Raw genomic sequence first — 27,932 nt, forward strand, 5'->3', positions numbered from 1 at the left:
GTACATTATTTTTTATGATTTTCATTTTCGTAAAACAAATCAGTGGTTAATTAATCCTAAATTGTAAATGCAAATGCAACACATGTATTTTTGTATTTTTCAGTAGTAAAAATAGAATAAACATGCACAGACAAATAAAAATAAATCACAAGCAACACACAACTATTTTATTTTGAATTTTTGTGGGAGTAGTTCTTGTAGGGCAAAAATCACGTGCTCACAGCTGCCCCTCTTTATCCGGAAACACGAAGAGTTTTCGTGCAAAGATAAAGTGAGCAGATACGAGCAATTTTTGCCCGTTCGGCTACTCCGTGTGAAGCATTTTTTTAAAGATTTGACCGAACCTCTGCTTCGAAGGTTTCCTACATATCCCTGGCTAAAAGGGAATTAGGTCAATGTAGTTCGGGATGTTTTGGTAGCTGGGACTACCCTGGAGCTGTGGATTTACTGTTACTGTTGTTGTTGCTGCTACCGCTACTTATTTACCTCCTTGTTACACCTTGATAAAAATAAAGAAGTTATACTAAGCTATGGTCTATGAATTACAAAGATTTATTCTCAAACTTGGTCATGTGACTGTTGTTGCCTTGTTGCCTTACTGTCTTGCTGTCTTGGGTTTCCTCTGATGTTTCTTTGCTTCTGACTTGACTCGTATTCTCTCTTGATTGCCGAATTTGAAATGCTTATTTCCTTTTTGTGAGCTTCGAATTATTTTTCCTTCGAAGCTTGAACTGCCTTCTTCTGACTAGTGTTGCCTTCCTTCCGACTTCTGAACTTTAATTTATGCTGGGGATCTTTGTTGCAACCTTCCACTCTCTGGGCGGGCTCCTGACTTCTGCTATGACTTAACAAGATAATACCTCCATTCTCCAGGCGGGCTCCTGACTTCAATAAACCTTAAAATATAACACCTCAATTCTCCAGGCGGGCTCCTGACTTTGACTATTTCTTAAAATATAATACCTTCATTCTCCAGGCGGGCTCCTGACTTCAACTACCATTTAAAGATATAATACCTCCATTCTCCAGGCGGGCTCCTGACTTCAATAAAATATAACACCTCCATTCTCCAGGCGGGCTCCTGACTTCAACTACGACATAAAGATATAATACTTCCATTCTCCAGGCGGGCTCCTGATTTCAACTACAACTTAAAGATATAACACCTCCATTCTCCAAGCGGGCTCCTGAATTCAACTACAACTTAAAGATATAACACCTCCATTCTCCAGGCGGGCTCCAGATTTCAACAACTTCTTAAAATGTGTTCTATCGCTGTGGTTCCTTCCTGCCTCTTGAACCATTTTCCTTCTAACTTGAATCATCTTCTTTCAAAAGTGCGTCCCTCAAAACTGGTGTTTCATTCCTCTGAAAACTACTGGGGATAACACCGGTGTTTCAAGAATATGTTATTCTCCTCCTTCAAAGATTACTTCCCTTAAAGCTGGTGTTTTCCTTCCTCTGAAACTACTTCCCTTACGACTTGTGTTATCTTCCTCCTGAAATTGCTTTCTTTAAACTTGTTTTGCCTTCTCCCGAAAACTGCTGGGGATACCGCTTCCCTCAAAACTTGTGTTTAGACTTCCAGAAAATTTTCGAAATGAGAGAAAATTTTCTGCCCAGTTTTACAATCTTTCTTGTGGCATGTCTTCCCGTCATCAATAACATTTCCTGTCCCTGCTTTAAATCAAAGAAAATTTGTTAGTTTAAAATGTGGGGGACGTTCCTGTTGGGGATGGTTTTCCCTTTTCTTTTTCCCATGCTCTGCGTTGTTCGACCATCTTGAAACTTGGCCGATAACTTTCAACCTTCTTGATGCTTCTGTTAGTTGCCAACTTCTCAACCGTTGTTTTCCACTTTTACTCCATACTTTACACGACATCTTAGAGCAATCTATCATTTGGTCTTATAATGACGTCTTTCTTGTCCCGTCACATTATCTTCGGCCTGTCTTATCCCCATTTACCTTGCCCCATGTTGGCAACTGGTAGTTGGCTTTGAAAAATCCTTCTTAAAAACAAACTACTATTGAAAAATCTTTAACCAGAAGAAATAAAAGATGATGACTTCCAAAAAAAAGAAAATTATTTCTGCACAATTGTTTGAAGAGAAAATAACTCATCTGAATGGTATAACCACTCCCAATGGCCATGTCGCGCATTTTGGATTAATCAACCCAGTCTGTTTACATCAATCAATCTTTCTGTCCCTACTTTGCATTTCAAAGGTCCCGCAACCCATCTTCTTTTGCCGAAACAACATCTTTATTCTGCTTGATGTCTAGACGGATCCTTTCTATCAAGCTTATCTCGTTTGCCCCCTTTTAATTCCTTGTCGCCTTATAGTGCCCTTCGAGGGGTTTTCACTAATAAGACTCTCTCGTTTCTATCAACTCCCGTCACCCTATGGTGTTTGTGAAGGTTTTGACCAATAAGACTCTCTCATTTATTTCTCTCAACTTCCGTCGCCCTATGGTGCCTGTGAAGGTTTTCACCAATAAGACTCTCTCATTTTATTTCTTTTCAGCTAGGGATTGGGGTGTTACTGATAGGATTCTCTCATTTCATTTCCTTTCTGCTGAGGGCCAGAGTGTTACTCCAGACTTCCATTTGCCCGACTTGGCACTTCTCGGATACTGATCGGGAGGTCTTTTGGATATCAATATGGGTTTCTGGTGTGTGGCTAAAGAAAAATTTAAAATAATTTTGATGGGTAAAAAATTACAACTCTTGGAATCAACTTTCTTTCCCCAAAATTATAAACACAACTTCTGCCCCAGTTTTTCTTGCTTGGGGATTTTCGATTCTTATTACACTATGACCGAGCCGTGAGGCGCCTACGTATCCTTTTTGAGGAATCAGGTCAAACGTAGTTCCCAATTCCTTTGTTTTTCTTGTGACTTTTCTTTTGTCTTTATTATCATTATTTTCCTTTTCTCCCTTTTTTCATTTTCATTACTGATTCCAAAAGAGGGGTATGAAAGAATAAATAAGGCTCAAAAGGGTAAGCAAAGGTTGAAGTGTTTGGATGGAAGAACAAATTGCCTCCGTCATTTCATTCTCCGATATCATGCCAAATGCAAACAAACAACAATTACAATTAAAAGAAATCATACATAATATCTCTTAACTGCATCAGAATTGATGGCCATGTCGATGCATTTTCCTTCGATATTGGTTAAACATAAAGCACCATTGGACAACACTCTGGTCACAATGAATGGCCCTTGCCAATTCGGGGCGAACTTGCCTTTTGCCTCAGCCTGATGTGGAAGGATGCATTTTAGCACTTGCTGGACCACTTCAAACCTCCGGGGACGCACCTTTTTGTTGTATGCTCTTGCCATTCTCTTTTGATATAACTGACCATGGCACACAACTGCCAATCTTTTTTCATCAATCAAGTTCAACTGCTCCAGACGAGTTTTGACCCACTCATCATCATCAATCTCAGCTTCAGCGACAATCCGAAGGGACGGGATTTCAACTTCCGCAGGTATTACGGCTTCAGTTCCATATACCAATAAATAAGGAGTTGCACCTACTGAAGTACGGACAGTGGTGCGATAACCCAGCAATGCAAATGGTAATTTTTCATGCCATTGCCTAGAACCTTCTACCATTTTCCGAAGTATCTTCTTTATGTTTTTGTTGGCTGCCTCAACTGCTCCATTCGCCTTGGGACGATATGGGGTAGAATTGCGGTGTGTAATCTTAAACTGTTGGCATACCTCTTCCATCAATTTACTGTTAAGATTAGCACCGTTATCTGTGATGATCACCTTCGGGATTCCAAATCGACAGATGATATTTGAGTGAACAAAATCGACCACTACTTTCTTGGTCACAGATTTGAAAGTTTTGGCCTCAACCCATTTGGTGAAATAATCAATGGCTACCAGAATGAACCTATGCCCGTTGGATGCTGCTGGCTCAATTGGTCCAATGATATCCATGCCCCAAGCGACGAAGGGCCATGGCGCTGACATTGTGTGTAATTCCGATGGCGGAGAATGAATCAAATCTCCGTGTATCTGGCACTGATGACATTTGCGCACAAAACTAATACAATCTCGCTCCATGGTGAGCCAATAATAACCTGCTCGGAGAATTTTCTTCGCCAGCACATATCCGCTCATATGTGGTCCGCAGACTTCTGAATGTACTTCGGACATGACAACCATAGCCTGTCTAGCATCTATGCATCTTAACAATCCCAGGTCTGGTGTTCTTTTATACAGAACTCCTCCACTCAAGAAAAATCCACTTGCCAACCATCGAATTATTCTCTTTTGATCCCCCGTGGCTTGCACTGGGTATATCCCCATTCTGATGTATTCCTTGATATCGTGGAACCATGGTTCGCCATCCAGTTCTTCTTCAATCATGTTACAATAAGCATGCTAATCTCGGACTTGAATATGCAAAAGATCGACATAAGCTTTGTCCGGATGGTGAAGCATTGATGCTAGGGTAGCCAAAGCATCGGCGACCTCATTATGGACCCTTGGAATATGCCTGAACTCCACTAATCTAAACCGTTGACAAAGATCATGCAAGCATTGTCGGTACGGTATGAGCTTCAGATCTCGAGTTTCCATTCTCCTTGAATTTGGTGCACCAGAAGATCCGAGTCTCCCAAGACCAAGACTTCCTGGACATCCATGTCTGCAGCTAACCTTAAACCCAAAATGCATGCTTCGTACTCAGCCATATTGTTGGTACAATAAAAATGAAGCTGAGCCGTAACATGATAGTGATGCCCTGTTTCAGAAATAAGCACAGCTCCTATTCTGACTCCTTTCATGTTAGCATCCCTATCAAAGAAAAGTTTCCAACTTGGTTTTTCGGTCTGTTCTAGTTCATCAATATGCATCACCTCTTCATCAGGAAAATAAGTCCTCAGTGGCTCATACTTTTCATCGACCGGATTCTCGGCCAAATGATCGGCCAATGTTTGGGCCTTCATCGTAGTCCGAGTCACATAGATTATGTCAAACTCTGTGAGCAAAATCTGCCATTTTGCAAGTCTTCCTGTCGGCATAGGCTTTTGAAAGATATACTTCAATGGATCCAAGTGTGAAATGAGGTAAGTAGTGTAGGATGACAAATAATGTTTCAACTTCTGTGCCACCCAAGTTAGGGCGCAACATGTCTTTTCCAAGTGAGTGTACTTAACCTCATAAGCTGTGAACTTCTTGCTAAGATAGTAGATGACCTTTTCTTTTCTGCCGATGGCGTCATGCTGCCCCAATACACAGCCAAATGAATTTTCCAGGACAGTCAAGTAAAGAATCAAAGGTCTCCCTAGTTCTGGTGGTACCAGCACAGGCGGGTTAGACAAGTATCCCTTTATCTCGTCGAATGCTTCCTGACACTTATCAGTCCACTTGACCGCAACGTCCTTCTTCAGCAACTTGAAAATAGGCTCGCAAGTCATCGTGAGCTGAGCAATAAACCTGCTGATATAGTTCAACCTTCCTAACAGACTCATCACTTCAGTCTTGTTCCTCGGAGGTGGCAATTCTTGTATGGCTTTGATCTTTGATGGGTCCAACTCGATGCCTCGCCGGCTGACTATGAATCCCAACAGTTTTCCGGATGGAACACCAAATGCACACTTGGCGGGGTTAAGCTTGAGGTTGTACCTGCGAAGCCTTTGGAAGAATTTCCTCAAATCCCTGACGTGGTCGGCCTGATGCTTTGATTTTATGATCACATCATCTACATATACCTCAATCTCCTTGTGTATCATATCATGAAACACAATAGTCATTGCCCTCATATAAGTTGCCCCAGCATTCTTTAAACCAAATGGCATTACCCGGTAGCAATAAGTTCCCCAGGGTGTGATGAATGCCGTCTTTTCTGCATCTTCTTCATCCATTAGAATCTGATGATACCCGGCATAGCAATCCACAAAAAATCTGATCTCACGCTTGGCACAATTATCGATCAAAATGTGGATATTGGGTAGTGGGAAGTTATCCTTCGGACTTGGTTTGTTGAGATTGCGGTAATCGACGCATACTCTGATCTTGCCGTCCTTCTTCGGTACAGGAACGACATTAGCCAACCAGACAGGATATCGAGTGACCCGAATAACCTTTGCATCCAACTACTTGGTAACTTCTTCTTTAATCTTCACACTCATATCAGTTTTGAATTTCCTCAACTTTTGCTTGACGGGTGGGAACGCTGGATCAATGGGCAATTTGTAGACCACTAAATCAGTGCTCAAACCTGGCATTTCGTCATATGACCACGCAAAAACATCTTTGTACTCAATGAGTGCTTTAATTAACTCCTCCCGGATTTTTGGCTCGAGGTGGACACTTATTTTAGTCTCTCGGACATTGTCTGTGTCCCCTAAATTGATAGCTTCTGTGTCATTCAAATTAGGTTTGGGTTTTTCTTCGAAGTGAATTAACTCCTTACTAATTTCTTCGAAGGCTTCATCCTCATCATCATATTCTGATTCATAATCACAATCTACTTCTTGAACTATCATTTCGGAATCAGATTGATTTTTAAGACTGGGCTGAGGATTCCTTATGCACGCCATGTCATTAAGACCAGTATAAAGAGAACTGTACAGAAAAAGAAAAGAAGAAAACAAAATTAAAACAAAATAAGGAATGAAGAAGAAACTTTTTTATTTTATTGAATTACGGGATAACAAGGTTTCACACTTTGATGAACACAACAAAAATAAAAGAAATATGGACTACAACCCTGGAATAATCCAAAAAACAGGAAGGAAAATCAGAGCCAACTACCAAGACTCCCTCCGAATAGGAAAAGGAGTAGCCATCCAATTGTTGATTTTTGCCTTTGGCCCCACAAACTGCACATCTGCCTTGCTGGATCCCTCCCCAACTTCTACCATGTTGATTTCGGTGAATAATCTTTCAAAGCCTTCATTTAAGTCTCCATCTGCACCAATCAATGGCCCTGTAACCTTGGACAACAATTGCTTTTTGATGCTCGGCCTGACAAAAGATCTGGACATGCGCGGGATTGGCTTGGGAAGGACCCAAACTCTTTTCTTCAACGTGTGGGCCCGTCTCACATCCGCCACTGTAGGCTTGAACCCCAGCCCAAAGGTATCCAGATTTTTGGGCAAAGAAACCGGTTGAACAATACCCTGAAGATCAGCCCCTAAACCTTTGCCTGGCACAAACCCGTTTTTCAACATTTCTGAGGCTACCATGACAGTTGCAGCTGCTATTTTGGGAAGTGGGATGCTTTCGCCCTCAGGAACTTTGTCCACTGAAACCGTATCGAAGACCTGGTAAACCCAGGGCCCCTTGTCATCGTCAGCCTCTATGAAGGGTACGATGGTATCACTTACGGCGATTGCATTGTCTTCCCCATGTACTACGATCTCTTGCCTATCCCACTCGAATTTGACCATCTGATGTAATGTAAGAGGCACTGCTTTGGCAGCATGGATCTAGGGTAGCCCCAACAGAAGACTATATGACACTGCCACATCCAACACTTGAAACTCTATGGTGAACTCGACCGGACCAATTGTTAATTCAAGTACGATGTCACCCACTGTGTTTGTACCACCTCCATCAAACCCTCGAGCATAGATGTTGTTCTTGTGAGTTCTGTCACCATCGACCTTCAGTTTGTTCAACGTGGTCAAATGATAGATATTGGCACTGGACCCATTATCAATTAGTACTCGAGTGACTACCGAGTCTTCATATTTCACAGTCAAATAGAGGGCTCTATTATGTTTTGTACCCTCCACGGGTAACTCATCGTTTGAAAAAGTGACCCTATTGACCTCGAAAATCTTGTTTGCTATTTTCTCCAGATGGTTCACAGAGATCTTATCCGGAACATGGGCTTCGTATAGAATTTTCATCAATACCCGGCGGTGCTCATCTGAATGGATCAACAAGGATAACAATGAAATCTGTGCCGAGGTCTTCCTTAACTGCTCCACAATGGAGTAATCTTGTGCCTTCATTTTCTTTAAAAATTCTTCCGCCTCTTCCTCGGTAACTTGATTCTTTGTTGCTACTGGATTGGACCTTCTTAACTCTGCGGGAGCAAAACACCTTCCCGAATGAGTTAGACCTTGGGCTTCACACACTTCCCCTTTTGACTTCTTTCCCTTTGTAAATCATCGTCACCCATTCATAATTCCAAGGAACAGCCTTGTTGTTGATCACTGGAAGTTGAGTTACCAGTTTTATAATAACAGGCTCTATGCGAGCACCCTTCACGACCACAACAAGTTTACTTGCAACCCCTAGCACTACCACTTTAGCTTTCTCGGGTTTCACTGCAACATGGCTTGACGACCCTCTCTCGGCTACCACAACTAGCTCATCATCTACCCCTCTCAACTGGACCACTGATTTCCCACTGGTTACTTTTCCCTTTGAGCTAGTTTCGCTGGAACGGATCATCATTACTGTCTGTGAGGGCTTCCTGGGCTTCCCCTCTTTGTGTATCAATTCAATCATGTGTGTCTCATAGTGAGCTGGCAGTGGATTCTGATTAATATTTGGTGCTTCTGGGGATTGAACCTCGATCCGATGAGTATCGATATGCTCTTGTACAACTATTTTTAGTTTCCAACACTTCTCTGTATCATGCCTAGGGACCCCTGAACAGTACTCACAACTCACCGAGTGGTCAAGATTTCTAGGGGGAGGATTTGGCATTTTAGGCTCAATTGGATTCAACATGCCCAACTGCCTCAATCTGTGGAAAAGACTGGTATATGATTCCCCCAGTGGAGTGAAAGTCTTTTGCTTCTGTGACCTCTCATTCTTGAGGGCTGGGTTTGGTCGGAAACCTGTCCGGGGGGGATTTCTGTAGGCCCTTGGGGGTGGATATGTGTTTTTTTGGAGCTGGGTATGGATTTTGTGGAGCCGGCGCACGCCATGGCGCGTGTGCCGGAGTTTGGGTATAGGTTTCTGCATGATGGACGGAAAAATGGGGATCTGGCGGTGGGTAGTAATGTTGTGGAGGGCTATATGGAGTATGGGGGTAATTTTGGTGGTAGGGTCGTGGTTGGCTAAAGTAGGGTGATGGGCCTCTGGATCCGAACCAGGCTCCGGACTCAACAGTCGTGACATCTTCTTTCTTCTTTTTCCCGAGCACACCCCCAGTGCCGCTTTGAATGGCCTGGGTGGTTGCCTTGATCGCTGAATAACTCATGATCTTGTTGGACTTAAGCCCCTCCTCGACCATGCTTCCCATTTTTACAACCTCATTAAAAAATTTGCCAATTGCGGACACAAGATGACCAAAGTAGGTCGGCTCCAAAGCCTGCAAAAAGTAATCAACCATCTCGCTTTCTTTCATTGGGGGATCTACCCTTGCTGCTTGCTCCCTCCACCGGAAACCATATTCTCTAAAGCTTTCACTGTGCTTCTTCTCTAGTTTGGTCAAAGATAGTCGGTCTGGAATGATCTCAAGATTATACTGAAAGTGACAAGCGAATGCTTGTGCCATATCATCCCATGTGTACCATCTTCCGTGATCTTGGCGGGTGTACCACTCCAATGCTGCTCCGCTCAAACTCTGACTGAAGTAAGCCATTAGCAATTCATCCTTTCCTCCGGCTCCCCTCATCTTACTGCAAAAACCTCTCAAATGAGCCACCGGATCACCGTGTCCATTGTACAAGTCGAATTTGGGCATTTTGAACCCTGCCGGTAGTTGTACATTTGGGAATAAACACAGATCTTTGTAAGCCATGCTTACCTGACCTCCTAGCCCTCTTATATCCCTAAAGGATTGTTCTATGCTTTTCATTTTTCTGAACATCTCTTCCTGTTCAGGATTTCTGGCCGGTTTTTCTGCTTTCCCTGGTAGGTCAGAATGGGGATCATGTGGATAGGCTTTAGGCGCTTTGAAGGTAAGATCCGGGGGATAATACTGGTTGTCCTAAGCTTGGAACACAGGTTCACTCGGGGATTTATGGAGTGCAGTTGGTGGAGATGCCACAAAGACAGGGGTGATTGGCGGAGGAGGGTATGGAATTGATTTTGGTGGTGGAGCTTGTGGCATATGAGAAGTAGTGCCATGGTAGTGTTGATAAATGGGAAAACCTGGATCGGTGGCGGGATGATCCTGAGACTGAGCTAATGGTGGGGTAAAAGCCGGGTTGGCTGGGTAAGCTGACGGTGATTGCCCTTTGGACAAGGCCTGGTACATTTCGGCCATCTGTTGCTTAAGCTTGAGCATCTCCTCTTTCATTTTATAGACGTCCAACTCCTCTACCTCAACACTCGTGTCGACATCTGGGCTAGACATGATTTCCGGTATTGGTCCCTTTGATCCGGTTTGGTAATGGTAATGTGCCAGTATCCTCTAAATAAACTAACTACTTGAATTCTCTGGAAATCAACAAACTTGTTAGTTTTTAGAGTTTAACACATATGCAATTACACGTTGGGATGCAATGCACCTAGGCAAATAACCATTTTTATCATGCATTGCTTCGGTTGCGTGCGTCATTCCGACCTCTCATAATTGTGCCCCTTTTTTAAGCTTCCTTTATTCTATCCTTCTTTATTTATTTTTCATTTTCCTTTTTTTTCTTTTTTAGTGGTGATCGAATCCTATAGAGATTGCCTACATATCATGTCCCCGCATGAATCAGACCGTGCGTAGTTCTGCCTTATAAGTGCGAAGAGACAATTTTTGGAATTTTTCGATTTTTCATTAATAAACATTCTATTACAAACCAGACGCTTTGGTAAAGGAAAATAATAGACTCGAAACCAAACCAAGTACGAACTCAATAACTTCTGACAGACTCTGATGCGAAAGAAAAATAGACTCTAATAGACAACAGACTTTAAGGAACAAGAAAAATGTAGATTCGAACTATGAACACATTAAAGTTTTAAATTTGGGTGCCCGCGGGGCATCATTCGGCCTCGCCGCGGGTTTAGGGGTAAGGTCCTTTTCCAGATGTTCCAATTCATACATGATTTGCTTCACAAATATCATCACCGCCGAGAAGAAAGTAGTGCGGGTCATGTTTTCACACACCTGACATTTCCCGGTAATAGCATGAGCAATAGTCAGAATCTTGTTCCTAGTTTGGTCTTTCTCTAGGAGTATGTGTTCTATCTGATCCCCTCTAGCCTTCAAAACCCGAGAATCATGCAGATGTTGTTTCCGTAACTGTTGTATTTCATCTTCCATCGAGGCCATTAGATTATAGCAGTGTTTACTTTCGGATTCAAAAGCCTTGGCTTGTTTAGCCGCCTTTCTCTCTAAGGTGGTCACCTTCCTTTTTAGACTGACAATGGTTTTTCATAATATTTCCTTGCCTGCTGTAAGTACTGTGTGCGCTTTTTTGTTCTTTTTGCCCATTGTGCCTGGAGTGATGCTATGGTACCCTCAGATTGCTTCAAATCATTCCGGCACTCACTGATTTCTTTTTTCAACCCTTTTATTAACCGCTCATCCGATCGACTCCTTTGTTGGTTGTCAGCATCTATCCTCATTTGTCGGATTTGGGCTTTCAGCGCCTCATTTTCTTGGGCCAATTTGTTCTTTGTCCTTGATCGGTGTCAACTTGCAGACTATTTTCAAATCCCAGGTTTTAATCTGTTGCTTCAGCTTGCCTATTTCTGCCCTGTAACTCTGTTCTTTAGCCAACCAATCCCACTATTCTTGCGACGCCTTGACGAACTCCTGGAGATGGGGTCTTTTGGCCGATCTCCCAAACTCGATTTCTTTCCTAAACCAAGCAAGGTATCTCGGCGAAACTTCACCCTTGGACCGATCACGCACACATGTATTTGATGTTAAGTATTGACACTCGCTCCAAATTTGTCGGACTGCTGCTTCAGGAAACTGTCCATTGGGCCCGATCTCGACTACTTGGCCACTAAGATCTTCATCTTTCGGAACTATTTGGCATCTCCCCAACTGTCTCAATACTCGATACGGGGCATAGGGCTAAATACTCCTGAGTCCCATCAAAAGGAAATGGGGTCCAGTGGCTGGCATATATATGATTTCATCCACAGGCAACCATCCAAATGTCCATTCTATTTGGCTTGCAGTGACAGAACGGAAGCGCGCTGTCCACTCTGTGGCCCCTTCTGGTAAGCTGATTCCATCGACCCTCGTAGGAAATTCTTCTATGCATGTTTTCTTCGTCGACCCATAACTCATAAATTGAGGACGACGACATAGGTGCTCGATCATCCACATCTGCAGCAACGTGTTGCACCCTTCAAAAAAGTTTCCCCCGGCTTTGCAGGCTGTGAGAGCGAGGAAGACTTCAGCTATTATCATGGGTGCGAGGGTGTTGTTGGCCTGAGTAAGTAAAGTGCTGACAACCCCAGATACTCGTATGTCAACGTTCCTGTCTTTTCTAGGAAACACCAGGAGTCCCAAAAAGGCTACCATGAATGCAAAACACCTATGTTCTTCCCACTTAAGGCGGTTTCCCTTGCTACAGATTTTGTTTTCCGGTTTGTTGAACCCCCATATGTGGCCATATCTGTTGTATATAAACCGCAAAGTACAAAAACTAGCTGCCAAGTCTGGATTGTGGACCCCTCTGCTTATTTTCAAAGAGTCTAGGAACCTGTGTACGGCTACGGCCCTCGGAGCAATCAGGTACTGGTGTCTCAGAGGAACTTTGGAACTCCCGATGTATCCGGCTATTTCTTCCAATGTTGGGGTAAGTTTAAAATCCGAGAAGTGAAATACGTTGTGAGCCGGGTCCCAGAATGCGACCAAGGCCTTTATGACATCCCCCCTAGGTTTGATCTTCAGCAACCCAGTGAGGCCTCCCAGGTATAGATTGACTATGTCGCGCCCTGATTCGCCCAAGTCATCCCACCACATGTGCAACTCCAAAGGGATCTTGTTCACAATTGTTACGTATAAATTCTGACTTGTGCTCATTCTGCACATTTATTAGGGTGGTTAAGCAAAAATCACGATTCAATTGACTCAAAGATAACATGGACACTTTTCTTTTTTTTTTCATTTAAAATAAAACCCAGTTTTGCCAATACGACCTTTCAGCATCTCGGGGTTGAAGATTTTAAGGCTGTGTCGGCTAACCGGTGAAAGCCTAAAAAAATGACCACAGGCGGTTGTTCTTGCAAAAATAGCCTTCCGGCGCCCTTTTAGGGACATTCGGCTACTTCTAGCAAGAATGGCATCACTCTAATTATTTTCAAATAAAATTTTGTTCTCTTGGCTAATTTCGCAAAAGTGAAGTTGGACCCGATGTGGGTTGTCTACGTATCTCACACCCTGTGAGAATCAAACTGGCGTAGTTCGGTCCGATGAAACAAACTTCTTTTGAAAACAAGACTCTTTTCATTGGCAAATAAAACTATTTTTTTTCTTTTTTTTCTTTTTTTTTTTTCATTTTCTCAAAAATTCGGCAGAGTTTCGATATTTTTTCAGAACAGGCGATTAACTCTCTTTAACCCTCATACTGCTATTTCTCTTTCCTCAAAATATTCAAAAGTCGGTCAGCATGCAAGTCCGAAGCAAATAAATGCACAAGTAGCAAGTAAGATGCATCAGGATGGTCTGTTTCATTTTTGGCACACCTGTCCTAGACAGACCCAACCCCTGTGTTGAGCCTCCAAAGTTAAATGCACGTGATGCAAACAAACGTTCCTACTAGGGATCCGGCAGGAAGCTAAGTTATTCTAGGTTTATAACCTGGGTATTTGTTCTAGACTGTGTACCCGAGCGGACAACTCAGGTCGAGGAGGGGGCTACGTACCTGGAACCAAAAGGCCATCCGGCTTAGTGACTTGTCCGAGCCTCTTTCTTATTTCAAGGTATGACACTAACAGAATAGAGAGTCTCGACCAACGAGCACATCCCCGAAGATGAGAAGAGAAGGGCTTCGTAGCAGTTTATATGCAGTTCAGATAATATCAAAACGGTAAAAAGCATCACTTAGCACATTAGGCCCAAACATGTAAAAAAAATAGGATAAAACAAGCCAATTATAACAATTATTTAAAGCTCGAATTCTGAACCCTAAACCAGAGATTCTGGGTTCTGGTCCCCAGCAGAGTCGCCAAAGCTGTCACACCTCCCTTTTCACCTGCGTCTGCATGGGCGTAGGGGAGCTTTTCCAATTAAAGGACAATCGAAACGGGATTTATTTATTTAATTCAGAGTCGCCACTTGAGAGATTTATGGTGTCCCAAGTCACCGGTTGAATCCCGAATCGAGGAAAATATTGACTCTGTATTACAGTCCATGAACCCGAAATCTGAGTAAGGAATTCTGTTAACCCGGGAGAAGGTGTTAGGCATTCCCGAGTTCCGTGGCTCTAACACGGTCGCTCAACTGTTATATTTGGCTTAAATTATCTGATTTTAACAATTATGAATCTACGTGCAAATTTTAACCTTAACCGCTTTTATTCATTTTTATTTTAAAGGAGAATTGCAACGTCATGAAAATGCGTCTCGAACTGCGCCACATAAATGCACCCGTCGTTTTTGACACATTCCGACTTTGTTAAGATTTGGATTTGGGTCACATAAATGTGCACCCGATTTTAGGGAGGTAACGTTATTAAAATACGCGCCTAAAGAGACTAACGCGTTATTATTTTGGGGAAGACCATAAAATTCACTAAATGACCCGTTCCTGAAATCTAAGGATTTAAATATATAAATCTATCTAGGGCCCCACAATTTATGCATTTAGGCGAGGCTCGCCTTATTTTATTATTTTAAAGGTCCATCCTAAAACAATCTATAATTTTCTATTTAATTCGTCTCTAAAATTAAAGCAGTCCTAGTTAATTAATGTGCGTGAAAGATCCGAAATTACATAACTCGATTTCAAACAGTTAAGCCCCAAAGTTGAACGAAGAGAGCGAGACATTTCCAGTACATGACTAAAGCTTCATTTCACAGAAAATGGGCCACCTGAGCCCACAACGACTCATACACCTAGTATCCTATTAATGGAACTTCCATAGTCAGGGCAGGAATTATTTAGGCCTCAGGGATCATGACAATCCAACTTGATCAATGGTTGTAGGGGGAGCTAATTTGCAGAATTAATCATACTTGCATCAAACTCATAATTTCTAATTTTTGCACTCGAGCTTGACATCATTTTTAAGCTATTGTAGCACTGATTTTAACATACAGCTCAATTCTCATTTTTGTTTAGCACATAACTCACAATTGTTGCTCATCCCTATTAGAGTAGAAATGGTATTACCTATAACTTACTCTAACGAATCACTTATCCAATAATGATTTAAATCACACATGGAGTCATGGATAATTTCAAATTCGAAACTAAACATACGTGACCTGGACTAACGTGAATATGCACCTATTTGCTGTGATTTGCCTTTGATTTTTAGTGTGGCGAGCAATTAACCCGAACAATGAAACTATTTGACACTATGGACTTGATTTTAACAGAAATGAACTACATATTAGAGTTAACAGTCCATCACAATTCAAAACAAATCAAATCGGTTAAACAACAATCTTAATTATACAAGTGCCAATTGTCCACAAGTTATAAAACAGTACATAGCATGTTAATAATCCAACTAGTCCCTTACAGGCGCATTAATGCACAAATTTATCATACAAATCTTAAAGTTAACTGTATCATAATAAACTAAAAAACAGTAAAGCTTTAATGGATGTCAAACAACAATTGTCTTTCCATTCCACTGAAGAAACTACATCAAAACAGGTTCAAATGTGTACCTGGAGAAATGCAACATAGGAAGAGGAGAAAGAATAGTCAGCAACAAGCTAGCAGCAGTCAATACAACAGCAATACACCAGCAGTAGCAACTCAATCAATACTTCAAAAAAAACTAGAAAGGTTGTAAACTAACAGCAACAGCAAATACCAAGACAAACAGACTCAACCAAGCTTGTATTAAACCCAAAACTGAACCAATAGACCACTGAACCACTTAAGCAATCAAAAAGAATGAGAATCACTGTCCAGAATTTGGATTACATCTACGGATGCAATGAAACAATATCTTTCTTTTGATTTCTGTTCTTAAACTCTCCAGCACTCTTTAAAAGAAACTGATCACTTTCAAAGCTCCCAAATGTTGTTCTTTTTTTCTTTTTAAATTCTCTCCTTATGGTCCTATTTATCCTGTTGCAGATCCTCTTTTGAAGTATATTTTAGTCCCTTTTAGATCTATCCTTCACCTTTCCAAGTTGTACCTACTCTTGCACATGTATCCCTCAATTTTTATCATTATCCTCATGCTATTCTGATTTTCCACCCTTAAAGGCACTAGGCATGGTTCAGTTGTATTTCCTTTTCAGTTTTTTAATCAAAATCTCATGTTATTCTCTGATTTACACTCTTTAAAGGTGCTAGACAGGGTGTCAGCTCTACTGCCTTTTCAATTCTTCATTAAAACCCCCTAAAGCCCCATAAAGCTTTGAATTATTATAACCAGGACAAACGATTCTTTAAAACATACTTGTCATGACATTAGCAAGAAACATTCAATAAACAAACCTATTTGATATTCGACTTCCGAAACAATTAATATAATTATTTCAAACGAGGAATCAGAACACCACGAGACACGAACATGCTGATTAAAACACAAGTTAACTGATTTGTATAAACCGTGAAAATGAAAAACTAGAAATCTAATGATTCATATGGCAGGTGCAAACATTAGCAATTAAATATAGGGGTTGATTAAAAAATCCAAAATCAGAAAATAAGAACTAGTAGAAACAACTAAATTGGACAGAAAAACTAAAATTAACAAAAATACGAACGGCTAAGCTAATCTAAAGCAAAGAAATGTGGTTCGAAGTAAATTGCAACTTTAACCAGAAAAATGAACCAATCAAATACATGCAGAAGAAAAGAGGGAGAAACATAGGTGAATCGAGTAAAATAGGAAGAAAGTGCCACAGGGGCTCACCGATTCAACTTTGAACTCACTTGGCATCTTGACTCGCAGGGAACTGAGGCTAATCATTTGTTCTTGTTAAGAACAAATGACCAGCATCAGTTCCTGCAGTGAGTCAAATCTTCTTGTTACAGGAACACAGTCCTGAGTCGACGTATGCCAACAACTCATCGAGAACCGATTTTGAAACTTTAAGGCTCAGACTCAGATTTGAGATTCGAAAGAACATAGTAATACTCGAGGGAAAACAATGATGGATGGCGTATGAGGAGGTCAAGGTGGTTGTGGGGTGTGATTTTGGCGGTCATCGAAGAAGGTGAGGTTTTTGGCTGATTCTTTGATTGAAGATTCGAGAAGATCGGGGATGATTCGAAGGTAGTGTTTTAAGGGGTTGGGGTGGGGAGGCTGAGGGGAAGCTATAGTGTGAAATTGGGGGTCATTGGAGCACTGTCCTCCAGGTTTCAGGCGATGGAGTATGGTGGCGGCTATTAAGGTTTTTGGTCGTTTGGTCTCTCTGAAGGAGACGACTGAACAGGGGGGTGTTTGGAAATGAGAGGGGGTAATGGGTCTGGGGTATTTTGGTATATTAGATTGAGGGGATTAATATGATCCGTTGGATCAGTGAAGATCGACGGTCCAGATTAGGTTAGGGGGTCAAACGGGGTCGTTTTGGTTAAGTACTGAGGCGGGTTTGGTTCGGGGTAAATGGGTCGGGTTCGGTTCTTGGATACGGGTATTGATCTGTGACCGTTGGATGTGGCTTGGTTGAATGGCTGAGATTTTTGCCATTGAAACGACATAGTTTGGTCCCTATACTACGTCGTTTCACCATCCTGTGAGAAGAGCTGCCTGGACCGGGTTTGGGACATGCCATTGGGCCAGGGATTTGAGCCCAATCCGATTTTCCATCCTAGTTTTTGTTCTTTTCATTCATTTTTCTTTCTAAATTATTTTCTAAAATTATAAAGCAAGTTAACTTATTAAAAATACTAATTATCTTCTAATAACATTTATCACATATAATTAAATTCCAATTAACAATAAAATAACACAATTCAACATTAAATGCTAAAAAATGCAAAGTACATTATTTTTTATGATTTTCATTTTTGTAAAACAAATCAGTGGTTAATTAATCCTAAATTGTAAATGCAAATGCAACACATGTATTTTTGTATTTTTCAGTAGTAAAAATAGAATAAACATGCACAGACAAATACAAATAAATCACAAGCAACACACAACTATTTTATTTTGAATTTTTGTGGGAGTAGTTCTTGTAGGGCAAAAATCACGTGCTCACAAGGACCCCTCGCGGGCTTTTGTAACTGAATATTCATGAATACAGAGATATTTCCTCAATTATTATCTTAGATGTTTGCTATATTCTATTGCATTTGAGGAGATTCTACATACATGACCCTGTCTGTTGTTGATAATACCGAACCCGGGTGCGAGTATTCCCTCGGGCCTTTGGTTGATAAAAACGGCTTCCCGCGGGATCTTTTGTCATTCCTCGGGCTAAACCTGGGTTGATTCGATAAACTCGGGACGTCGGGACCCTTACTTTGAGTCGAAAAGAAGCAGGGCTTTGAATCCCTAAACTGAGACTCAGCCTTTAGACCTTCAAGAATAGTCCCCGAGTGAGGGTTGATCCGGGCATTTGGAGACTTGTCTTGAACTTAATACACGCAATCTTAAGGCATTATAGATAGGTCCCTAATGAGGGACTGCCCGGTTCAGGATGATATCTATAATGTTGTTTAAGGCTTCTTGGAGCCTGACATTTTCAAATGGAGATCCTCGAGGTTGGATATTGCCTCGGGGTTTGGAGACGACGTCGTTGGCCTTTTAAAGCCTAGTTCCCTTTTGATGGAGGTCCTCAAGGTCAAATACTACCTCGAGATTAGAGAAGGCGTTATTATCTTCCTAGAGCCACTAACCTTGTTCTGATGGAGGTCCTCAAGATCGGGCACCACCTTGGGACTGGAAAAGGTGTTATTGGCTTCTTGGAGCCTAATCTTGTTCTGATGGAGGTCCTCGAGGTCGGGTACCACCTCAGGACTGGAGAAGGTATTATTGGCTTCTTGGAGCCTAACCTTGTTTTGATGGAGGTCCTCGAGGTCGGGTACCACCTCGGGACTGGAGAAGGTGTTATTGGCTTCTTGGAGCCTAACCTTGTTTTGATGAAGGTCCTCAAGGTCGGGTACCACCTCGGGACTGGAGAAGGTGTTATTGACTTCTTGGAGCCTAACCTTGTTCTGATAGAGGTCCTCGAGGTCGAGTACCACCTCGGGACCTAAGAAGGTATTATTGGCTTCTTGGAGCCTAACCTTGTTCTGATGGAAGTCTTCGGGGTCGGGTACCACCTCGGGACTGGCGATGGTGGTTTTAGCCAGTTTTGGGGCAAGTGGATCGTCGCCATTTGTTTCATATATATACATGGACGTTTTTGCTTTTTAGGGGATCCTACCACTTGAAGCAGTTGCCCTTCTTTTTCTGGGCTAGCCTTTCGCTAATCCAACACTAACACACTTACACATATTCCCGCTTTCATTTTCTAACTTTGTCATAGCCATGGATGCTATGTCGGGGTCCGTTCGATAGGGAGGGTAGAGCTCCACCTCTAACATTCAGGACCAACGAGAGTATGCCTTGAAGGTTGCTTCTTCGATAGGAGAAGAACATCTTGGGTTAGTGAGAAAAGACTACGGATGGGGGAAAAGGTAGTACCACAGATACTTTCCCCGGGTGAGGGCATCACCGATCGTGCCGATGGATTCTTGAATGTGTACACATATCATTTCACATTGGGTCCCCTTGACAGGGTTGTGCTCGACTTCTGCCTAGAATATCGGGTTACCTTGGCACAGATCCATCTGTCATTTTGGCGAATAATGCTGATGATGACATGTTTCGTGGAGAAGGTGGGGCTTGACTTTACTCTTAGTCACCTTATCAGGCTATACCGACCCTTCCACCATCGAGGCCTGCTGACCTTGTGATGCCGATCGACCATGCCCTTTGTTGTTGACAATGAGGAAGACGGAGATCGGGGGTGGATGAGTCGCTTCGTCCGGGTGCGAACCGCTGACATTATACCCGTGGAGCTCATGCCATTCCCTGAGGAATGGAACTATACTCGTAAGTGGTGCACCTCGCGCTTTCTCAGTTCTGTTTATGACGAAAGCCTGGTTTTGTAACTGTGCCTTATTTTCTTTTCCCGTAGCAGTTTCATAGGCATCGAGCAACGTTCCTGATTTGCCTGATTGGGTCCGAAAGTTGGCGACCCACTCGACTTGCGATGAGCGCAAGTGGCGAGCTGCGTCCCGGGGTATATAGGAAGCGAAACATCATGGTGAGTGCTATGCTATTCTTTCCTTTCCCTTCTTTTGTGTGGAGAAGCATATCCCTTTTACGAGTATTAATCTTACTGTTATAGGCATTGGAGAGCCTTTTGAGGTGAGACCGTGCTCCCTCGGAGAGGGTGAAGGGTTGCCAACTTCCAGGCTAAAGAATGGTAACAATGAACGAGAGGTGATTTCATAGGGCGATGGCGCTCAAAGTTAGGCAGAGCAGGGCTTTGGAGCGGAAGCATCATCCGAGACCGTCGTGTCCGCGGATCCTGGTTCTGGAAAGAGGGTTTCTTCGTTGATGTTACCTCCTTTTTTCGTCGATAGCATTTCGGGAGATACTATAAACCTAGGATCGCATACACCGAGCCACCGTGCTTCGACCGGAGTAGGTTCTTTCAGGGCCGAAGGGATTGGATTGGTAGGTGTGCATTTGGCCTTCGAGGAAGCCCAACGGCTTTACTTTGTGGTGAGTTTTGGCACAGATTTTTCGAGCTTTGCACATTCCCTTCCTTATCGATCTTTTTTTGCAGGCATTCAACAAGCTTAAGTCCGGGCTGCTTTGTTGTGAAGCCAGGCTATGGAAAGCTCTAGATGAGGAGAGATTCCCGAGGCTCCTTTGTAATGAAAAGAAAGTCGAGCTAGTACACTTGTAGTATGAGGTGGGCCGGAGCCTGAATTACGAGAACCACCTGAAGAAGCAGGTAGTTTTCTGTCCCGGGTGAGTGTGCATTCCCCTTCCTAGTTCCCGGGGCTAATACTTAGTTTATTTCAGTTGCAAAAAAAGATAGAGGCCTTGGGGAGCCTTTGAGATGAAGTTGGCTGGTCCAGGTGTGAGCATGATGAATTGAAAGCTCGGGCGGAGGCTCAGGCTTTAGAGGGGAAGGATGCTCTGGCTAAAGTTCCTACTTTTGAAGCTCAACTTCGCATAGCTCGTGACAATGCTTTAGTTCAGATAGAAATGATTGCAAAGCTCGAGTCTGAGCTTTCAAAAATTAGGGCTGAGATCGTCGATGCTCGGGCAGAAGCTGCGATGAGCCGACTAAGGCTGATCAGGAGATGGCAATCCATTCAAAGGACGCCGCCGATGCTCAAGATGAGATAAGAAGGATCCGTGACCGCGAAGGGAGGGTTGAAGAATATGCTCACTTCAAATCTTGAAGAAAGACCCTTGAAGAGATATTTGCTAGGGTTTTCGCCCTCTCGGAGGAATTGATGCTAGTAAGGGCAGACGAGCATGATGCTCGGTTGCTTTTGTCTGATGCCGAAGAAAGCAAAGATGAGACCAGCAAGCCATACCCCCGGGGGGCATAGATTTTTCCAACTGTATGTAGCATTTTCGAAACACGTTTGTAGACAGAGATTGCGCTTTTTCGCACATGTGTATGAAAGAAAACCCTGCGGCTTTACTCCTTTTGTATCCTTTTCTGTCTCGATTTTGACCAGGTGAGCTGGTTTTTGCGTTGGTAGGAATCCTCAGAGTAGTGATGTCGCCTCGGGGCTCATTGGACTGGCCCGTAGGCTCTTACATACTTTTTCTCTTAGGCATACTTAGGCCACATGTTTTGGGCTTAGTCCCCGAGTCGGGCATCGACTCGAGCTTTTTTGACCTTCGAATAGCCGAATTTTAGGTTGGCGACAATGGCTCTTACGCTTTTGGTAGATGCGACCTTTTAGTGTATGCAGGTTGGCGATGATGGCTCTTACACCTCGGGCCGATGCGGCCATTTGTGTGTATGGCCCTAAGGCTCATTAGGCTGGCAACAATGGCTCTTACGTGCTTGGTCGATGTCACCATTTATGTAGGCTTTATTTTCCTCTCGTTAAGGACTTTTGAAGTAATTTTTGCCTGACTCGTCGTCGGTTCGGGAAGAACCTCGATTTCGAGTAACTTGCGGCGATATTCGAGCACCTCGGGAGGTTTGTCTCGGAGACAGAGTAGCTCGAAGCCTATGATTTGGAGCTGACATGGTCGAAGCTCTTTTTCCTATGTCGTGGGTAGCCTGTTTAACCGGTTCTTTCTGAAGTAGATTTAGAGTAATTTGAAGGCCTGTATAGGCTGGCGACAATGGCTCTTATGCCATGTAGCGACGGTCGGGCATCCCCGAGTCGCGTTAGTTCGGCTGGTACAACCGTGTGACCGGAGTCACTTATGTTTGGCCGGAGCCTTTGAGTTCCGAGTGAAGTAGTTTCGGCATCTATATCAAGGGTATGCCCTTTTAGGAGTCTTACAAGTTCGATATATATCTGAAACCTTGGGATCGGGTCTATGCCTTTAGTGAGGTCTTACAATTTTTACATGCCGTTGAGGTCTTACAGTTTTACATGTTGTTGAGGTCTTACAGGTTTGGATAGTTGGTACAAATATTGTTCATTCCTTGCTTGAGGTCTTACAGATATGATTGTTGCCTTATGTTGGTCTTACGATACCGAATCTGCCCGCTCGAGGTCTTATGGCCTCGGGTTTTAATAAGTTGATGGAGGTGGCGCTTTATGGTAGTCCCCAAGTCGTCGAGAGTTTCTTGACTCGGGAGCCATTTTTTGCAAACTTTGCATTGCCTCGTCGAGGGCTTACGATTTTGGAGATCCTGACCCTGAGGTCGTGTGTTTTTCTTTTGAGATTTTGACGCCAGTCCCCGAGTATTCGAGGTACTTTTGGCGTTGGAGATGTTTAGCGATTTCCGCATTGCCTTATCTGAGGGCTTACGATTTTGGAGTCCCAACCTGGAGGTCGTTTAGGTGTTGAATTGTTGACGCCAGTCCCCGAGTGTTTAGGACGTTTTTGGCGGAGAAGTTATTTTTGCGAAGGTGCTGAGCCTCTTTTGGAGCGTAAGATGCTTTGATAAAAAAATATTCTTCAACTATTTTGTACAAGTGTACACGTTTTAGCCGTCGGGGTCCCGTTTATACGGACACGGTTCGTTCGACCGTTTGGCCCGGTACATCATTTTCCTATAGAGGCCCGTTCGGTGTCTCTTGGCTTTTCCAAGTGGATGACCTTTGGGGGTGATGCCCCTCTGTGTTCGAGGTTGATTGCAAAAGAAGCCTCGGACACTTGTTGAATCTTCCTTAGGCAGCATGCAGATGTTGTCTCGTTAAAAACCTTGTCGGTAAAATCCTTTTTGGGACAAAAACTCGGTTGAAGGAAAAGAGTGCAATAGATGCTTTAAAACCTCAAGGTCTTCAAGTTGGGTTAACATTCTGACTGCTTCGATCGGGTGCCTACATAAGGTTTAGTCTGAAATATGAAATGAAAAGGGAGATGGTTGTACCATAGTGTGAGACGCGTCGATGATGTTTTGAGGATCGAGATGTTCCAATTATTTGAGATGAGGACGTAGTATGATCCTTTATTTCATTTAATCGGGCTTGATCGAGGGTGTGTCTTGATTACCCTTTGGCTCTTTTGCGAACGGAGGTGTGAGCGTCGGTGCCACGTCCTGCACCGCAAACATTTCCCTTGCTGCATGTTGTTCCCTGTAGACAGTTTTAATTTCGTCCTTTGTTGGGAATTTTATCATTTGGTGGAGAGTGGATAGTACTGCTCTCATGCAGTGTATCCACGGCCGTCCGAACAAGGCGTTATACCTCGTGTCTCCTTCGATGACATGGAATTTGGCGTTTTGGGTCGTGCCAGCCACGGTGACTAGGAGTGTGATTTCTCCTTTTGTTGTTTTACTTGCCATATTGAATCCATTAAGGACTCGAGTGGCGGGCACGATTTGGTCAAGCAGTCCGAGCTGCTCTATCACCCTCAACCTGATAATGTTGGCCGAGCTACCTGGATCCACGAGTACACATTTTATTTGAAAAGAATTTACAAGTAAATATATTACCAGTGCGTCATTCTGAGGCTGAAACAAGGTCTCGGTGCCCTCTTCGCTGAAATTGAGGGAGTCCTCAGGAATATATCCCCGGGTCCTCTTTTCTCTGGTGATGGATATTTTTGTCCTTCTTATTATGGGTTCATGCGGGGCATCAACGCCTCCCAATACCATGTGGATGACATGTTGTGGCTCGTTTGCTTCGTTCTTCTTGGCTATCTCTGTTTCCCGAAACTGATTTTTGGCTTGGTCGCTAAGGAATTCCCAGAGATGACCTTTGTTAAGTAGTTGAGCTACCTCTTCTCAGATTTGGTGGCAATCCTCGGTCCTGTGGCCATGCGTGTTGTGAAACTCGCACACTAAGTTATGATTCCTTTATGAAGGATCCGATTGTACAGGCCTGGGCCATCTGGCATCTCTGATCTTACTGATGGCGAACATGATGTCTGATACATCGATGTTGAAGTTGTATTCTGACAAGTGAGGTGCCCCCATTGGCCCCGCGTTCCTATAGAATCTAGCTCCGTTGGTGAGTCCCCGAGGATCCTATCCTCGGTCTATCCTTCGATCATTGCGAGGTGGACTGCGCCTCGGGGCTTTCCTCCTGTCTTCGGTGTATGGCTGGTACCTTTCTTTGTTCGGCTTTGGTTCCTTCATCGGAAACCTGCTTGGATATACTGAGCCCGAGGGGGCTCCCATCTAGTCTTCTTCGGCCGTGATCTTCAACTGGTATCAGTTGTGGACGTCCGACCAGGTCACAGCGGGATATTCGATCAAATTCTGTTTCAACTATTTTGAAGCCGCCGAGCTTCGTTTGTTCAGACCTTGAGTGAAAGCCTACACTGCCCCATCGTTGGAGACTGGCGATAGGTCCATCCATTCCATTTGGAAGCGAGATACGAACTCTCACAGCATTTCGTTCTCTCTTTGCTTAATCTTGAAAACGTCGGATTTCCTCGTTGCTACTTTGATGGCACCGGCATGTTCGTTTATAAAGGAGTCTGCTAGCATGGCGAATGAGTCTATGGAGTTAGGATCTAAGTTGTGATACCACATCATGTCCCCCTTCGAGAGTGTTTCCCCAAACTTCTTTAACAAGACGGACTCGATTCTGTCATCCTTTATGTCGTTGCCTTTCACCGCACAAGTGTAGGCAATAACGTGTTCGTTGGGGTCTGAGGTCTCGTTGTACTTCGGTAGTTCTGGCATTCTGAACTTCTTTGGGATGGGTTTCGGGGCCGCTTCCTCGGGGAACGACCTTTGTATGAACTTCTTCGAATCCATGCCTTTCAGGATCGGGGGTGCAACCGAAATTTGGTGGACCCTGGAGTTGTAAGTTTCGACCTTTTTGTCATTGGCTTCTATCATCTTCTCTCCCGACCCGATCCTCATAGTGAGGTCCTCGAGCATTTTTATGATGACGGGATCGTTCATCGACCCATTATTGCTTGATCTCTCCGGTACCTGTTCAGCTGGGGGAGCTGTCCCCGGTGCTACCGTGCTGGGAGTTTTCTGGTGAATTTGCAGCTGAGCAATAGCTAGTTGTTGTGCCTGAAACATTTCAAAAATAACGTGAAGGCTAACCTCACGTTCTTCTTTAGTCGGGGTTTTTTGAGCTTCTTGTGGATCTCCCTGATGCACGCTCCTGTCGGTATGCAAGCTTATGTTGATGCATTGGGAGTCGCACGAGACCGCTTCCACGGGGATTGGTTCAGGCAAATTCCTAGGGTTTTGTGGTAGCACACCAACACCCGGAACATCCACAACGTTCTCCCCGTGGTCCTCGAGATTGTTGTTTTTGCCTCCATTCATCGAGTTAGACATATTGACCTAAAATTGAAGATCTTGGACAATAAAAGCGTGAAAGATAACTTGCGTTGAGTGACGAAACCAGCAAGAAAATAATCACCTGTATTTTTAACCCCACGGTGGGCGCCAAACTGTTTACCGTGAAAATGGTAATAAAAATTAAATTTGTTGATGGGACTATAAAAATACGTGATCTATTTTTATGCTAGTTTGTTAAGAAGTTGATGCTAAGTATATGAGATTTAGAGACGAAATAAAGTTAAGGAGGGAGCTATAACCAAACCGATAGGCCAGTTACTTGGGACCTCGAGGTCGATCCCGGGGCTCGGCCATGAGCTGTTGAGGGTAATCGAGGTAGGGCTAATAGTTATGAGGTAATTAAAGAGGGATCTTCATGGCCAATGATAAGCAATAAATGATGAACAAATAAGAAGATAGGAAATAAAAGTAATAATATCAAGAGAGTATGTGAGAGAACAAAGAGAGAGTTTTTTTAGATTTCTTATGAAGCAGCCGGAGTAACAGAGAGTTACAAAGTGTCAAGAATCCCCCTTATATAGGAGGGAAGACTCCAACATAGTACAAAATACATTAATGATAAAGAAATCGGGATGGGACATCTGGCTAACTTCATGATGCAGGCTCAGACTAGCTTCAGACTAGCCTGACAGATTCTGCCGTCCCCGGCTGCACTCTTCGGAAACTCCCTATGCCCGTTGGGGTCACGTCCAATGTTATCCCCAAGTCAGTTGTCACCTGTTTTGCCCGAGTACGTACTCGTTACCTTGTGTACACGACCTTCACATGACCTAATTAGCACAAATGACTCAAATTCTAATGGGTAGTTCCCCCACACAAGGTTAGGCAAGATACTTAACTAAAAGAAGCTAGAACGATACTCTAAAATGACCTTCTCGAGTGAAACAACCTCCGCACGACTCAAATTTAGCCAAAATAACTTCAAATAATAAATAAAATTCATAGAAAACAATTTCGGGTGATAAAGCTTCGATATTTAATTAAAACTAAAAAGTCAACCTTGGGTCCGTACCTCGAAACCTGACAAAATTCATAAAATCCAAACACTCATTCGATAATGAGTCCAGCCATACAAGAATTAACAAGTTCCGATATCAAATCGCCCTTCAAATCCTCATTTTACATTTTGAAAGATTTTCCAAAAATTTCCATTTTCCCCAATTCAAACCACTAATTTAATGATAAAAATAAAGATATCATGAAATAAAATCTAATTCAGGTAGAAAACACTTGCTCCAAACCAACACGTGAAGAACCCCTCAAAAATTGCTCAAATCCGAGGCCTACAACTCAAGATAAGATAAAAATGACCAAACCCTCGAAATAGAGTTCTTATAACTCTGCCCAGGCATTCCTCTTACGCCATCATAGAACACACCTTGCGATCACGGAACACAAAAATTACTGCTCAAGGAAATAAGCTACGCGTTCGCGGAAAACACCTCACGAACGCGATGAACAAATTGGCCAACCTTCACGAACACATACTAAATCTTGCGAACGCGATGAGTAACATTCCACCAGTCTCATATTCCCTTATGCGAACGCGGAACACCCTAAGCGAACGGGAACAACAACCAGTTGAACCTTCGCGAATGCATGCCTACGGCCACATCCGCGATGAGCAAAAATATTGAGTTTCCCAGAATCACTTCGCGACCATAGCTTCATCTTCGCGATCGTGAAAAGCAACAACAATACTAGAAACCAACAACACAAAAGCATGAAGAAATGGCCCGTAGTTCATCTGAAACACACCAGAGGCCCCCGAAACCCCGTTGAAATATACCAACAAGTTCCATAACATAACGCGAACCTACTCGAGGCCTACATCACATCAAACAATGTCGAAACTACGAATCGCACCTCGAATCGAACTTATGAATTTTCAAATCTTCCAACTTCCAAAACTCGTGCTGAAACACATCAAATCAACCCGGAACGACGTCAAATTTTGCATGCAAGTCTCAAATGACATAATGGAGCT

Source organism: Nicotiana sylvestris, chromosome 11, assembly GCF_000393655.2.
Source record: "Nicotiana sylvestris chromosome 11, ASM39365v2, whole genome shotgun sequence".
Taxonomy (NCBI): domain Eukaryota; kingdom Viridiplantae; phylum Streptophyta; class Magnoliopsida; order Solanales; family Solanaceae; genus Nicotiana; species Nicotiana sylvestris.